The sequence below is a fragment of the Diceros bicornis genome, chromosome 41 (assembly GCF_020826845.1).
Source record: "Diceros bicornis minor isolate mBicDic1 chromosome 41, mDicBic1.mat.cur, whole genome shotgun sequence".
Lineage (NCBI taxonomy): Eukaryota > Metazoa > Chordata > Mammalia > Perissodactyla > Rhinocerotidae > Diceros > Diceros bicornis.
This window is the reverse complement of record NC_080780.1, coordinates 16,459,322-16,476,880: the sequence shown is the minus strand read 5'-3', so window position 1 is coordinate 16,476,880 and position 17,559 is coordinate 16,459,322.

Sequence of the window (17,559 nt, the reverse complement as noted above, 5' to 3'; positions counted from 1 at the left end):
TATAGCACGTTGCTGTAAGCAAGCACATTCTCATTCAAAGTTGCAAGTTACTATGTAGGAACAAGTTTGTATAGGTATTTCAAAGATGCCCAGAACTGAGCTAAACGTTGTGTGTCTCCAACTCCTAGAAATAACTTCATGCCCCATCTCCCTTACTTCCAGCTAGTAAGGATCACAAAATTCCTAACAAAGTTTTGACACAGATTCCCAATTCGGGCATTCAGAACATATAGCACGTTTCTGTAAGCAAGCACATTCACATTCAAAGTTGCAAGTTACTATGTAGGAACAAGTTTGTATAGGTATTTCAAAGATGCCCAGAACTGAGCTAAACGTTGTATGTCTTCAACTCCTAGAAATAACTTCATGCCCCATCTCCCTTACTTCCAGCTACTAAGGATCACATAATTCCTAACAAAGTTTTGACACAGATTCCCAATTCGGGCATTCAGAACTTATAGCACGTTGCTGTAAGCAAGCACATTCTCATTCAAATTTGCAAGTTACTATGTAGGAACAATTTTGTATAGGACTTTCAAAGATGCCCAGAACTGAGCTGAACTTGGTATGTCTGCAACTCCTATAAATAACTTCATGCCCCAACTCCCTTACTTCCAGCTAGTAAGGATCACATAATTCCTCACAAAGTTTTGACACAGATTCCCAATTCGGGCATTCAGAACATATAGCACGTTGCTGTAAGCAAGCACATTCTCATTCAAAGTTGCAAGTTACTATGTAGGAACAAGTTTGTATAGGTATTTCAAAGATGCCCAGAACTGAGCTAAACTTGGAATGTGTCCAACTCCTAGAAATAGCTTCATGACCCATCTCCCTTACTTCCAGCTAGTAAGGATCACATAATTCCTAACCAAGTTTTGACACAGATTCCCAAAACGGGCATTCAGAACATATAGCACGTTGCTGTAAGCAAGCACATTCTCATTCAAAGTTGCAAGTTACTATGTAGGAACAAGTTTGTATAGGTATTTCAAAGATGCCCAAAACTGAGCTAAACTTTGTATGTCTCAAACTCCTAGAAATAACTTCATGCCCCATCTCTCTTACTTCCAGCTAGTAAGGATCACATAATTCCTAACAAATTTTTGACAGAGATTCCCAATTCGGGCATTCAGAACATATAGCACGTTGCTGTAAGCAAGCACATTCTCATTCAAAGTTGCAAGTTACTATGTAGGAACAAGTTTGTATAGGTATTTCAAAGATGCCCAGAACTAAGCTAAACTTGGTATGTCTCTAACTCCTAGAAATGACTTCATGCCCCATCTCCCTTACTTCCAGCTAGTAAGGATCACATAATTCCTAACCAAGTTTTGACACAGATTCCCAATTCGGGCATTCAGAACATATAGCACTTTGCTGTAAGCAAGCACATTCTCATTCAAAGTTGCAAGTTACTATGTAGGAACAAGATTGTATAGGTATTTCAATGATGCCCAGAACTGAGCTAAACGTTGTGTGTCTCCAACTCCTAGAAATAACTTCATGCCCCATCTCCCTTACTTCCAGCTAGTAAGGATCACAAAATTCCTAACAAAGTTTTGACACAGATTCCCAATTCGGGCATTCAGAACATATAGCACGTTGCTGTAGCAAGCACATTCTCATTCAAAGTTGCAAGTTACTATGTAGGAACAAGTTTGTATAGGTATTTCAAAGATGCCCAGAACTGAGCTAAACTGGGATGTGTCCAACTCCTAGAAATAACTTCATGCCCCAACTCCCTTACTTCCAGCTAGTAAGGATCACATAATTTCTAAAAAAGTTTTGACACAGATTCCCAATTCGGGCATTCAGAACATATATCACGTTGCTGTAAGCAAGCACATTCTCATTCAAAGTTGCAAGTTACTATGTAGGAACAAGTTAGCATAGGAATTTCAAGGATGCCCAGAACGGAGCTAAACGTTGTATGTCTCCAACTCCTAGAAATAACTTCATGCCCCAACTCCCTTACTTCCAGCTTGTAAGGATCACATAATTCCTAACAAAGTTTTACACAGATTCCCAATTCGGGCATTCAGAACATATAGCACGTTGCTGTAAGCAAGCACATTCTCATTCAAAGTTGCAAGTTACTATGTAGGAACAAGTTTGTATAGGTATTTCAAAGATGCCCAGAACTGAGTTAAACTTGGAATGTGTCCAACTCCTAGAAATAACTTCATGCCCCATCTCCCTTACTTCCAGCTAGTAAGGATCACATAATTCCTAACAAAGTTTTGACAGAGATTCCCTATTCGGGCATTCAGAACATATAGCACGTTGCTGTAAGCAAGCACATTCTCATTCAAAGTTGCAAGTTACTATGTAGGAACAAGTTTGTATAGGTATTTCAAAGATGCCCAGAACTGAGCTAAAATTGGTATGTCTCCAACTCCTAGAAATGACTTCATGTTCCATCTCCCTTACTTCCAGCTAGTAAGGATCACATAATTCCTAACAAAGTTTTGACACAGATTCCCAATTCGGGCATTCAGAACATATAGCACGTTGCTGTAAGCAAGCACATTCTCATTCAAAGTTGCAAGTTACTATGAAGGCACAAATTTGTGTAGGTATTTCAAAGATGCCCAGAACTGAGCTAAACTTGGTATGTGTCCAACCTCTAGAAATAACTTCATGCCCTAACACCCTTACTTCCAGCTAGTAAGGATCACATAATTCCTAACAAAGTTTTGACACAGATTCCCAAATCGGGCATTCAGAACATATAGCACGTTGCTGTAAGCAAGCACATTCTCATTCAATGTTGCAAGTTACTATGTAGGAACAAGTTTGTATAGGTATTTCAAAGATGCCCAGAACTGAGCTAAACGTTGTATGTCTCAAACTCCTAGAAATAACTTCATGCCCCATCTCCCTTACTTCCAGCTTGTAAGGATCACATAATTCCTAACAAAGTTTTGACACAGATTCCCAATTCGGGCATTCAGAACATATAGCACGTTGCTGTAAGCAAGCACATTCTCATTCAAAGTTGCAAGTTACTATGTAGGAACAAGTTTGTATAGGTATTTCAAAGATGCCCAGAACTGAGCTAAACTTGGTATGTCTCTAACTCCTAGAAATGACTTCATGCCCCATCTCCCTTACTTCCAGCTAGTAAGGATCACATAATTCCTAACCAAGTTTTGACACAGATTCCCAATTCGGGCATTCAGAACATATAGCACGTTGCTGTAAGCAAGCACATTCTCATTCAAAGTTGCAAGTTACTATGTAGGAACAAGTTTGTATAGGTATTTCAAAGATGCCCAGAACTGAGCTAAACGTTGTGTGTCTCCAACTCCTAGAAATAACTTCTTGCCCCATCTCCCTTACTTCCAGCTAGTAAGGATCACAAAATTCCTAACAAAGTTTTGACACAGATTCCCAATTCGGGCATTCATAATATATAGCACGTTGCTGTAAGCAAGCACATTCTCATTCAAAGTTGCAAGTTACTATGTAGGAACAAGTTTGTATAGGTATTTCAAAGATGCCCAGAACTGAGCTAAACTTGGAATGTGTCCAACTCCTAGAAATAACTTCATGACACATCTCCCTTACTTCCAGCTAGTAAGGATCACATAATTCCTAACAAAGTTTTGACAGAGATTCCCAATTCGGGCATTCAGAACATATAGCACGTTGCTGTAAGCAAGCACATTCTCATTAAAAGTTGCAAGTTACAATGTAGGAACAAGTTTGTATAGGTATTTCAAAGATGCCCAGAACTGAGCTAAACGTTGTATGTCTCCAACTCCTAGAAATAACATCATTCCCCATCTCCCTTACTTCCAGCTAGTAAGGATCACATAATTCCTAACAAAGTTTTGACACAGATTCCCAATTCGCGCATTCAGAACATATAGCACGTTGCTGTAAGCTAGCACATTCTCATTCAAAGTTACAAGTTACAATGTAGGAACAAGTTTGTATAGGTATTTCAAAGATGCCCAGAACTGAGCTAAACTTGGTATGTCTCTAACTCCTAGAAATGACTTCATGCCCCATCTCCCTTACTTCCAGCTAGTAAGGATCACATAATTCCGAACCAAGTTTTGACACAGATTCCCAATTCGGGCATTCAGAACATATAGCACGTTGCTCTAAGCAAGCACATTCTCATTCAAAGTTGCAAGTTACTATGTAGGAACAAGTTTGTATAGGTATTTCAAAGATGCCCAGAACTGAGCTAAACGTTGTGTGTCTCCAACTCCTAGATATAACTTCATGCCCCATCTCCCTTACTTCCAGCTAGTAAGGATCACAAAATTCCTAACAAAGTTTTGACACAGATTCCCAATTCGGGCTTTCAGAACATAGAGCACGTTGCTGTAAGCAAGCACATTCTCATTCAAAGTTGCAAGTTACTATGTAGGAACAAGTTAGCATAGGACTTTCAAAGATGCCCAGAACTGAGCTAAACTTGGAATGTGTCCAACTCCTAGAAATAACTTCATGCCCCAACTCCCTTACTTCCAGCTAGTAAGGATCACATAATTCCTAACAAAGTTTTGACACAGATTCCCAATTCGGGCAGTCGGAACATATAGCACGTTGCTGTAAGCAAGCACATTCTCATTCAAAGTTGCAAGTTACTATGTAGGAACAAGTTTGTATAGGTATTTCAAAGATGCCCAGAACTGAGCTAAACTTGGAATGCGTCCACCTCCTAGAAGTAACTTCATGCCCCATCTCCCTTACTTACAGCTAGTAAGGATCACATAATTCCTAACCAAGTTTTGACACAGAATCCCAATTCGGGCATTCATAACATATAGCACGTTGCTGTAAGCAAGCACATTCTCATTCAAATTTGCAAGTTACTATGTAGGAACAAGTTTGTATAGGTATTTCAATGATGCCCAGAACTGAGCTAAACTTGGTATGTCTCCAACTCATAGAAATAACTTCATGCCCCATCTCCCTTACTTCCAGCTAGTAAGGATCACATAATTCCTAACAAAGTTTTGACACAGATTCCCAATTCGGGCATTCAGAACATATAACACGTTGCTGTAAGCAAGCACATTCTCATTCAAAGTTGCAAGTTACTATGTAGGAACAAGTTTGTATAGGTATTTCAATGATGCCCAGAACTGAGCTAAACTTGGAATGTGTCCAACTCCTAGAAATAGCTTCATGACCCATCTCCCTTACTTCCAGCTAGTAAGGATCACATAATTCCTAACAAAGTTTTGACACAGATTCCCAAATCGGGCATTCAGAACATATAGCACGTTGCTGTAAGCAAGCACATTCTCATACAAAGTTGCAAGTTACTATGTAGGAACAAGTTTGTATAGGTATTTCAAAGATGCCCAGAACTGAGCTAAACGTTGTATGTCTCCAACTCCTAGAAATAACTTCATGCCCCATCTCCCTTACTTCCAGCTAGTAAGGATCACATAATTCCTAACAAAGTTTTGACACAGATTCCCAATTCGGGCATTCAGAACATATAGCACGTTGCTGTAAGCAAGCACATTCTCATTCAAAGTTGCAAGTTACTATGTAGGAACAAGTTTGTATAGGTATTTCAAAGATGCCCAGAACTGAGCTAAACTTGGTATGTCTCTAACTCCTAGAAATGACTTCATGCCCCATCTCCCTTACTTCCAGCTAGTAAGGATCACATAATTCCTAACAAAGTTTTGACACAGATTCCCAATTCGGGCATTCAGAACATATAGCACGTTGCTGTCAGCAAGCACATTCTCATTCAAAGTTGCAAGTTACTATGTAGGAACAAGTTTGTATAGGTATTTCAAAGATACCCAGAACTGAGCTAAACGTTGTATGTCTCCAACTCCTAGAAATAACTTCATGCCCCATCTCCCTTACTTCCAGCTAGTAAGGATCACATAATTCCTAACAAAGTTTTGACACAGATTCCCAATTCGCGCATTCAGAACATATAGCAAGTTGCTGTAAGCTAGCACATTCCAATTCAAAGTTAAAAGTTACAATGTAGGAACAAGTTTGTATAGGTATTTCAAAGATGCCCAGAACTGAGCTAAACTTGGTATGTCTCCAACTTCTAGATATAACTTCATGCCCCATCTCCCTTACATCCAGCTAGTAATTATCACATAATTCCTAAAAAAGTTTTGACACAGATTCCCAATTCGGGCATTCAGAACATATAGCACGTTGCTGTAAGCAAGCACATTCTCATTCAAAGTTGCCAGTTACTATGTAGGAACAAGTTTGTATAGGTATTTCAAAGATGCCCAGAACTGAGCTAAACTTGGTATGTCTCTAACTCCTAGAAATGACTTCATGCCCCATCTCCCTTACTTCCAGCTAGTAAGGATCACATAATTCCGAACCAAGTTTTGACACAGATTCCCAATTCGGGCATTCAGAACATATAGCACGTTGCTGTAAGCAAGCACATTCTCATGCAAAGTTGCAAGTTACTATGTAGGAACAAGTTTGTATAGGTATTTCAAAGATGCCCAGAACTGAGCTAAACGTTGTGTGTCTCCAACTCCTAGAAATAACTTCATGCCCCATCTCCCTTACTTCCAGCTAGTAAGGATCACAAAATTCCTAACAAAGTTTTGACACAGATTCCCAATTCGGGCATTCAGAACATAGAGCAAGTTGCTGTAAGCAAGCACATTCTCATTCAAAGTTGCAAGTTACTATGTAGGAACAAGTTAGCATAGGACTTTCAAAGATGCCCAGAACTGAGCTAAACTTGGAATGTGTCCAACTCCTAGAAATAACTTCATGCCCCAACTCCCTTACTTCCAGCTAGTAAGGATCACATAATTCCTAACAAAGTTTTGACACAGATTCCCAATTCGGGCATTCAGAACATATAGCACGTTGCTGTAAGCAAGCACATTCTCATTCAAAGTGCAAGTTACTATGTAGGAACAAGTTTGTATAGGTATTTCAAAGATGCCCAGAACTGAGCTAAACTTGGAATGCGTCCACCTCCTAGAAATAACTTCATGCCCCATCTCCCTTACTTCCAGCTAGTAAGGATCACATAATTCCTAACCAAGTTTTGACACAGATTCCCAATTCGGGCATTCATAACATATAGCACGTTGCTGTAAGCAAGCACATTCTCATTCAAAGTTGCAAGTTACTATGTAGGAACAAGTTTGTATAGGTATTTCAATGATGCCCAGAACTGAGCTAAACTTGGTATGTCTCCAACTCATAGAAATAACTTCATGCCCCATCTCCCTTACTTCCAGCTAGTAAGGATCACATAATTCCTAACAAAGTTTTGACACAGATTCCCAATTCGGGCATTCAGAACATATAACACGTTGCTGTAAGCAAGCACATTCTCATTCAAAGTTGCAAGTTACTATGTAGGAACAAGTTTGTATAGGTATTTCAAAGATGCCCAGAACTGAGCTAAACTTGGAATGTGTCCAACTCCTAGAAATAGCTTCATGACCCATCTCCCTTACTTCCAGCTAGTAAGGATCACATAATTCCTAACAAAGTTTTGACACAGATTCCCAAATCGGGCATTCAGAACATATAGCACGTTGCTGTAAGCAAGCACATTCTCATTCAAAGTTGCAAGTTACTATGTAGGAACAAGTTTGTATAGGTATTTCAAAGATGCCCAGAACTGAGCTAAACGTTGTATGTCTCAAACTCCTAGAAATAACTTCATGCCCCATCACCCTTACTTCCAGCTAGTAAGGATCACATATTTCCTAACAAAGTTTTGACACAGATTCCCAATTCGGGCATTCAGAACATATAGCACGTTGCTGTAAGCATGCACATTCTCATTCAAAGTTGCAAGTTACTATGTAGGAACAAGTTTGTATAGGTATTTCAAAGATGCCCAGAACTGAGCTAAACTTGGTATGTCTCTAACTCCTAGAAATGACTTCATGCCCCATCTCCCTTACTTCCAGCTAGTAAGGATCACATAATTCCTAACCAAGTTTTGACACAGATTCCCAATTCGGGCATTCAGAACATATAACACGTTGCTGTAAGCAAGCACATTCTCATTCAAAGTTGCAAGTTACTATGTAGGAACAAGTTTGTATAGGTATTTCAAAGATGCCCAGAACTGAGCTAAACTTTGTGTGTATCCAACTCCTAGAAATAACTTCATGCCCCATCTCCCTTACTTCCAGCTAGTAAGGATCACATAATTGCGAACCAAGTTTTGACACAGATTCCCAATTCGGGCATTCAGAACATATAGCACGTTGCTGTAAGCAAGCACATTCTCATTCAAAGTTGCAAGTTACTATGTAGGAACAAGTTTGTATAGGTATTTCAAAGATGCCCAGAACGGAGCTAAACGTTGTGTGTCTCCAACTCCTAGAAATAACTTCATGCCCCATCTCCCTTACTTCCAGCTAGTAAGGATCACAAAATTCCTAACAAAGATTTGACACAGATTCCCAATTCGGGCATTCAGAACATATAGCACGTTGCTGTAAGCAAGCACATTCTCATTCAAAGTTGCAAGTTACTATGTAGGAACAAGTTTGTATAGGTATTTCAAAGATGCTCAGAACTGAGCTAAACTTGGAATGCGTCCAGCTCCTGGAAGTAACTTCATGCCCCATCTCCCTTACTTACAGCTAGTAAGGATCACATAATTCCTAACCAAGTTTTGACACAGATGCCCAATTCGGGCATTCAGAACATATAGCACGTTGCTGTAAGCAAGCACATTCTCATTCAAAGTTGCAAGTTACTATGTAGGAACAAGTTTGTATAGGTATTTCAATGATGCCCAGAACTGAGCTAAACTTGGTATGTCTCCAACTCATAGAAATAACTTCATGCCCCATCTCCCTTACTTCCAGCTAGTAAGGATCACATAATTCCTAACAAAGTTTTGACACAGATTCCCAATTCGGGCATTCAGAACATATAACACGTTGCTGTAAGCAAGCACATTCTCATTCAAAGTTGCAAGTTACTATGTAGGAACAAGTTTGTATAGGTATTTCAAAGATGCCCAGAACTGAGCTAAACTTGGAATGTGTCCAACTCCTAGAAATAGCTTCATGACCCATCTCCCTTACTTCCAGCTAGTAAGGATCACATAATTCCTAACAAAGTTTTGACACAGATTCCCAAATCGGGCATTCAGAACATATAGCACGTTGCTGTAAGCAAGCACATTCTCATTCAAAGTTGCAAGTTACTATGTAGGAACAAGTTTGTATAGGTATTTCAAAGATGCCCAGAACTGAGCTAAACGTTGTATGTCTCCAACTCCTAGAAATAACTTCATGCCCCATCTCCCTTACTTCCAGCTAGTAAGGATCACATAATTCCTAACAAAGTTTTGACACAGATTCCCAATTCGGGCATTCAGAACATATAGCACGTTGCTGTAAGCAAGCACATTCTCATTCAAAGTTGCAAGTTACTATGTAGGAACAAGTTTGTATAGGTATTTCAAAGATGCCCAGAACTGAGCTAAACTTGGTATGTCTCTAACTCCTAGAAATAACTTCATGCCCCATCTCCCTTACTTCCAGCTAGTAAGGATCACATAATTCCGAACCAAGTTTTGACACAGATTCCCAATTCGGGCATTCAGAACATATAGCACGTTGCTGTAAGCAAGCACATTCTCATTCAAAGTTGCAAGTTACTATGTAGGAACAAGTTTGTATAGGTATTTCAAAGATGCCCAGAACTGAGCTAAACGTTGTGTGTCTCCAACTCCTAGAAATAACTTCATGCCCCATCTCCCTTACTTCCAGCTAGTAAGGATCACAAAATTCCTAACAAAGTTTTGACACAGATTCCCAATTCGGGCATTCAGAACATATAGCACGTTGCTGTAAGCAAGCACATTCTCATTCAAAGTTGCAAGTTACTATGTAGGAACAAGTTAGCATAGGACTTTCAAAGATGCCCAGAACTGAGCTAAACTTGGAATGTGTCCAACTCCTAGAAATAACTTCATGCCCCAACTCCCTTACTTCCAGCTAGTAAGGATCACATAATTCCTAACAAAGTTTTGACACAGATTCCCAATTCGGGCATTCAGAACATATAGCACGTTGCTGTAAGCAAGCACATTCTCATTCAAAGTTGCAAGTTACTATGAAGGAACAAGTTTGTATAGGTATTTCAAAGATGCCCAGAACAGAGCTAAACTTGGAATGCGTCCACCTCCTAGAAATAACTTCATGCCCCATCTCCCTTACTTCCAGCTAGTAAGGATCACATAATTCCTAACCAAGTTTTGACACAGATTCCCAATTCGGGCATTCATAACATGTAAAACGTTGCTGTAAGCAAGCACATTCTCATTCAAAGTTGCAAGTCAGTATGTAGGAACAAGTTTGTATATGTATTTCAAAGATGCCCAGAACTGAGCTAAAGTGGGTATGTCTCCAACTCCTAGAAATAACATCATGCCCCATCTCCCTTACTTCCAGCAAGTAAGGATCACATAATTCCTAACAAAGTTTTGAGACAGATTCCCAATTCGGGCATTCAGAGCATATAGCACGTTGCTGTAAGCAAGCACATTCTCATTCAAAGTTGCAAGTTACTATGTAGGAACAAGTTTGTATAGGTATTTCAAAGATGCCCAGAACTGAGCTAAACGTTGTATGTCTCAAACTCCTAGAAATAACTTCATGCCCCATCTCCCTTACTTCCAGCTAGTAAGGATCACATAATTCCTAACAAAGTTTTGACACAGATTCCCAATTCGGGCATTCAGAACATATAACACGTTGCTGTAAGCAAGCACATTCTCATTCAAAGTTGCAAGTTACTATGTAGGAACAAGTTTGTATAGGTATTTCAAAGATGCCCAGAACTGAGCTAAACGTTGTGTGTATCCAACTCCTAGAAATAACTTCATGCCCCATCTCCCTTTCTTCCAGCTAGTAAGGATCACAAAATTCCTTACAAAGTTTTGACACAGATTCCCAATTCGGGCATTCAGAACATATAGCACATTGCTGTAAGCAAGCACATTCTCATTCAAAGTTGCAAGTTACTATGTAGGAACAAGTTTGTATAGGTATTTCAAAGATGCCCAGAACTGAGCTAAACGTTGTATGTCTCCAACTCCTAGAAATAACTTCATGCCCCATCTCCCTTACTTCCAGCTAGTAAGGATCACATAATTCCTAACAAAGTTTTGACACAGATTCCCAATTCGGGCATTCAGAACATATAGCACGTTGCTGTAAGCAAGCACATTCTCATTCAAAGTTGCAAGTTACTATGTAGGAACAAGTTTGTATAGGTATTTCAAAGATGCCCAGAACTGAGCTAAGCTTGGTATGTCTCTAACTCCTAGAAATGACTTCATGCCCCATCTCCCTTACTTAAAGCTAGTAAGGATAACATAATTCCGAACCAAGTTTTGACACAGATTCCCAATTCGGGCATTCAGAACATATAGCACGTTGCTGTAAGCAAGCACATTCTCATTCAAAGTTGCAAGTTACTATGTAGGAACAAGTTTGTATAGGTATTTCAAAGATGCCCAGAACTGAGCTAAACTGGGATGTGTCCAACTCCTAGAAATAACTTCATGCCCCAACTCCCTTACTTCCAGTTAGTAAGGATCACATAATTTCTAAAAAAGTTTTGACACAGATTCCCAATTCGGGCATTCAGAACATATAGCACGTTGCTGTAAGCAAGCACATTCTCATTCAAAGTTGCAAGTTACTATGTAGGAACAAGTTAGCATAGGACTTTCAATGATGCCGAGAACTGAGCTAAACGTTGTATGTCTCCAACTCCTAGAAATAACTACATGCCCCAACTCCCTTACTTCCAGCTAGTAAGGATCACATAATTCCTAACAAAGTTTTGACACAGATTCCCAATTCGGGCATTCAGAACATATAGCACGTTGCTGTAAGCAAGCACATTCTCATTCAAAGTTGCAAGTTACTATGTAAGAACAAGTTTGTATAGGTATTTGAAATATGCCCAGAACTGAGTTAAACTTGGAATGCGTCCAACTCCTAGAAATAACTTCATGCCCCATCTCCCTTACTTCCAGCTAGTAAGGATCACATAATTCCTAACAAAGTTTTGACAGTGATTCACTATTCGGGCATTCAGAACATATAGCACGTTGCTGTAAGCAAGCACATTCTCATTCAAAGTTGCAAGTTACTATGTAGGAACAAGTTTGTATAGGTATTTCAAAGATGCCCAGAACTGAGCTAAACGTTGTGTGTCTCCAACTCCTAGAAATAACTTCATGCACCATCTCCCTTACTTCCAGCTAGTAAGGATCACATAATTCCTAACAAAGTTTTGACACAGATTCCCAATTCGGGCATTCAGAACATATAGCACGTTGCTGTAAGTAAGCACATTCTCATTCAAAGTTGCAAGTTACTATGTAGGAACAAGTTTGTATAGGTATTTGAAAGATGCCCAGAACTGAGCTAAACTTGGTATGTGTCCAACCTTTAGAAATAACTTCATGCCCCATCTCCCTTACTTTCAGCTAGTAAGGATCACATAATTCCTAACAAAGTTTTGACACAGATTCCCAATTCGGGCATTCAGAACATATAGCACGTTGCTGTAAGCAAGCACATTCTCATTCAAAGTTGCAAGTTACTATGTAGGAACAAGTTTGTATAGGTATTTCAAAGATGCCCAGAACTGAGCTAAACGTTGTATGTCTCCAACTCCTAGAAATAACTTCATGCCCCATCTCCCTTACTTCCAGCTAGTAAGGATCACATAATTCCTAACAAAGTTTTGACAGAGATTCCCAATTCGGGCATTCAGAACATATAGCACGTTGCTGTAAGCAAGCACATTCTCATTCAAAGTTGCAAGTTACTATGTAGGAACTAGTTTGTATAGGTATTTCAAAGATGCCCAGAACTGAGCTAAACTTGGTATGTCTCCAACTCCTAGAAATAACTTCATGCCCCATCTCCCTTACTTCCAGCTAGTAAGGATCACATAATTCCTAACAAAGTTTTGACAGAGATTCCCAATTCGGGTATTCAGAACATATAGCACGTTGCTGTAAGCAAGCACATTCTCATTCAATGTTGCAAGATACTATGAAGGAACAAGTTTGTATAGGTATTTCAAAGATGCCCAGAACTGAGCTAAACGTTGTGTGTCTCCAACTCCTAGAAATAACTTCATGCCCCATCTCCCTTACTTTCAGCTAGTAAGGATCACATAATTTCTAACAAAGTTTTGACACAGATTCCCAATTCGGGCATTCAGAACATGTAGCACGTTGCTGTAAGCAAGCACATTCTCATTCAAAGTTGCAAGTTACTATGTAGGAACAAGTTTCTATAGGTATTTAAAAGATGCCCAGAATTCAGATAAACTTGGTATGTCTCCAACTCCTAGAAATAATTTCATTCCCCATCTCCCTTACTTCCAGCTAGTAAGGATCACATAATTCCTAACAAAGATTTGACACAGATTCCCAATTCGGGCATTCAGAACATATAGCACGTTGCTGTAAGCAAGCACATTCTCATTCAAAGTTGCAAGTTACTATGTAGGAACAAGTTTGTATAAGTATTTCAAAGATGCCCAGAACTGAGCTAAACGTTGTAAATCTCCAACTCCTAGAAATAACTTCATGCCCCATCTCCCTTACTTCCAGCTAGTAAGGATCACATAATTCCTAACAATGTTTTGACACAGATTCCCAATTCGGGCATTCAGAACATATAGCACGTTGCTGTAAGCAAGCACATTCTCATTCAAAGTTGCAAGTTACTATGTAGGAACAAGTTTGTATAGGTATTTCAAAGATGCCCAGAATTGAGCTAAACGTTGTATGTCTCCAACTCCTAGAAATAACTTCATACCCCATCTCGCTTACTTCCAGCTTGTAAGGATCACATAATTCCTAACAAAGTTTTGACACAGATTCCCAATTTGGGCATTCAGAACATATAGCACGTTGCTGTAAGCAAGCACATTCTCATTCAAAGTTGCAAGTTACTATGTAGGAACAAGTTTGTATAGGTATTTCAAAGTTGCCAGAACTGAGCTAAACTTGGAATGAGTCCAACTCCTAGAAATAACTTCATGCCCCATCTCCCTTACTTCTAGCTAGTAAGGATCACATAATTCCTAACAAAGTTTTTACAGAGATTCCCAATTCGGGCATTCAGAACATATAGCACGTTGCTGTAAGCAAGCACATTCTCATTCAAAGTTGCAAGTTACTATGTAGGAACAAGTTTGTATAGGTATTTCAAAGATGCCCAGAACTGAGCTAAACGTTGTGTGTCTCCAACTCCTAGAAATAACTTCATGCCCCATCTCCCTTACTTCCAGCTAGTAAGGATCACAAAATTCCTAACAAAGTTTTGACACAGATTCCCAATTCGGGCATTCAGAACATATAGCACGTTGCTGTAAGCAAGCACATTCTCATTCAAAGTTGCAAGTTACTATGTAGGAACAAGTTAGCATAGGACTTTCAAAGATGCCCAGAACTGAGCTAAACTTGGAATGTGTCCAACTCCTAGAAATAACTTCATGCCCCAACTCCCTTACTTCCAGCTAGTAAGGATCACATAATTCCTAACAAAGTTTTGACACAGATTCCCAATTCGGGCATTCAGAACATATAGCACGTTGCTGTAAGCAAGCACATTCTCATTCAAAGTTGCAAGTTACTATGAAGGAACAAGTTTGTATAGGTATTTCAAAGATGCCCAGAACAGAGCTAAACTTGGAATGCGTCCACCTCCTAGAAATAACTTCATGCCCCATCTCCCTTACTTCCAGCTAGTAAGGATCACATAATTCCTAACCAAGTTTTGACACAGATTCCCAATTCGGGCATTCATAACATGTAAAACGTTGCTGTAAGCAAGCACATTCTCATTCAAAGTTGCAAGTCAGTATGTAGGAACAAGTTTGTATATGTATTTCAAAGATGCCCAGAACTGAGCTAAAGTGGGTATGTCTCCAACTCCTAGAAATAACATCATGCCCCATCTCCCTTACTTCCAGCAAGTAAGGATCACATAATTCCTAACAAAGTTTTGAGACAGATTCCCAATTCGGGCATTCAGAGCATATAGCACGTTGCTGTAAGCAAGCACATTCTCATTCAAAGTTGCAAGTTACTATGTAGGAACAAGTTTGTATAGGTATTTCAAAGATGCCCAGAACTGAGCTAAACGTTGTATGTCTCAAACTCCTAGAAATAACTTCATGCCCCATCTCCCTTACTTCCAGCTAGTAAGGATCACATAATTCCTAACAAAGTTTTGACACAGATTCCCAATTCGGGCATTCAGAACATATAACACGTTGCTGTAAGCAAGCACATTCTCATTCAAAGTTGCAAGTTACTATGTAGGAACAAGTTTGTATAGGTATTTCAAAGATGCCCAGAACTGAGCTAAACGTTGTGTGTATCCAACTCCTAGAAATAACTTCATGCCCCATCTCCCTTTCTTCCAGCTAGTAAGGATCACAAAATTCCTTACAAAGTTTTGACACAGATTCCCAATTCGGGCATTCAGAACATATAGCACATTGCTGTAAGCAAGCACATTCTCATTCAAAGTTGCAAGTTACTATGTAGGAACAAGTTTGTATAGGTATTTCAAAGATGCCCAGAACTGAGCTAAACGTTGTATGTCTCCAACTCCTAGAAATAACTTCATGCCCCATCTCCCTTACTTCCAGCTAGTAAGGATCACATAATTCCTAACAAAGTTTTGACACAGATTCCCAATTCGGGCATTCAGAACATATAGCACGTTGCTGTAAGCAAGCACATTCTCATTCAAAGTTGCAAGTTACTATGTAGGAACAAGTTTGTATAGGTATTTCAAAGATGCCCAGAACTGAGCTAAGCTTGGTATGTCTCTAACTCCTAGAAATGACTTCATGCCCCATCTCCCTTACTTAAAGCTAGTAAGGATAACATAATTCCGAACCAAGTTTTGACACAGATTCCCAATTCGGGCATTCAGAACATATAGCACGTTGCTGTAAGCAAGCACATTCTCATTCAAAGTTGCAAGTTACTATGTAGGAACAAGTTTGTATAGGTATTTCAAAGATGCCCAGAACTGAGCTAAACTGGGATGTGTCCAACTCCTAGAAATAACTTCATGCCCCAACTCCCTTACTTCCAGTTAGTAAGGATCACATAATTTCTAAAAAAGTTTTGACACAGATTCCCAATTCGGGCATTCAGAACATATAGCACGTTGCTGTAAGCAAGCACATTCTCATTCAAAGTTGCAAGTTACTATGTAGGAACAAGTTAGCATAGGACTTTCAATGATGCCGAGAACTGAGCTAAACGTTGTATGTCTCCAACTCCTAGAAATAACTACATGCCCCAACTCCCTTACTTCCAGCTAGTAAGGATCACATAATTCCTAACAAAGTTTTGACACAGATTCCCAATTCGGGCATTCAGAACATATAGCACGTTGCTGTAAGCAAGCACATTCTCATTCAAAGTTGCAAGTTACTATGTAAGAACAAGTTTGTATAGGTATTTGAAATATGCCCAGAACTGAGTTAAACTTGGAATGCGTCCAACTCCTAGAAATAACTTCATGCCCCATCTCCCTTACTTCCAGCTAGTAAGGATCACATAATTCCTAACAAAGTTTTGACAGTGATTCACTATTCGGGCATTCAGAACATATAGCACGTTGCTGTAAGCAAGCACATTCTCATTCAAAGTTGCAAGTTACTATGTAGGAACAAGTTTGTATAGGTATTTCAAAGATGCCCAGAACTGAGCTAAACGTTGTGTGTCTCCAACTCCTAGAAATAACTTCATGCACCATCTCCCTTACTTCCAGCTAGTAAGGATCACATAATTCCTAACAAAGTTTTGACACAGATTCCCAATTCGGGCATTCAGAACATATAGCACGTTGCTGTAAGTAAGCACATTCTCATTCAAAGTTGCAAGTTACTATGTAGGAACAAGTTTGTATAGGTATTTGAAAGATGCCCAGAACTGAGCTAAACTTGGTATGTGTCCAACCTTTAGAAATAACTTCATGCCCCATCTCCCTTACTTTCAGCTAGTAAGGATCACATAATTCCTAACAAAGTTTTGACACAGATTCCCAATTCGGGCATTCAGAACATATAGCACGTTGCTGTAAGCAAGCACATTCTCATTCAAAGTTGCAAGTTACTATGTAGGAACAAGTTTGTATAGGTATTTCAAAGATGCCCAGAACTGAGCTAAACGTTGTATGTCTCCAACTCCTAGAAATAACTTCATGCCCCATCTCCCTTACTTCCAGCTAGTAAGGATCACATAATTCCTAACAAAGTTTTGACAGAGATTCCCAATTCGGGCATTCAGAACATATAGCACGTTGCTGTAAGCAAGCACATTCTCATTCAAAGTTGCAAGTTACTATGTAGGAACTAGTTTGTATAGGTATTTCAAAGATGCCCAGAACTGAGCTAAACTTGGTATGTCTCCAACTCCTAGAAATAACTTCATGCCCCATCTCCCTTACTTCCAGCTAGTAAGGATCACATAATTCCTAACAAAGTTTTGACAGAGATTCCCAATTCGGGTATTCAGAACATATAGCACGT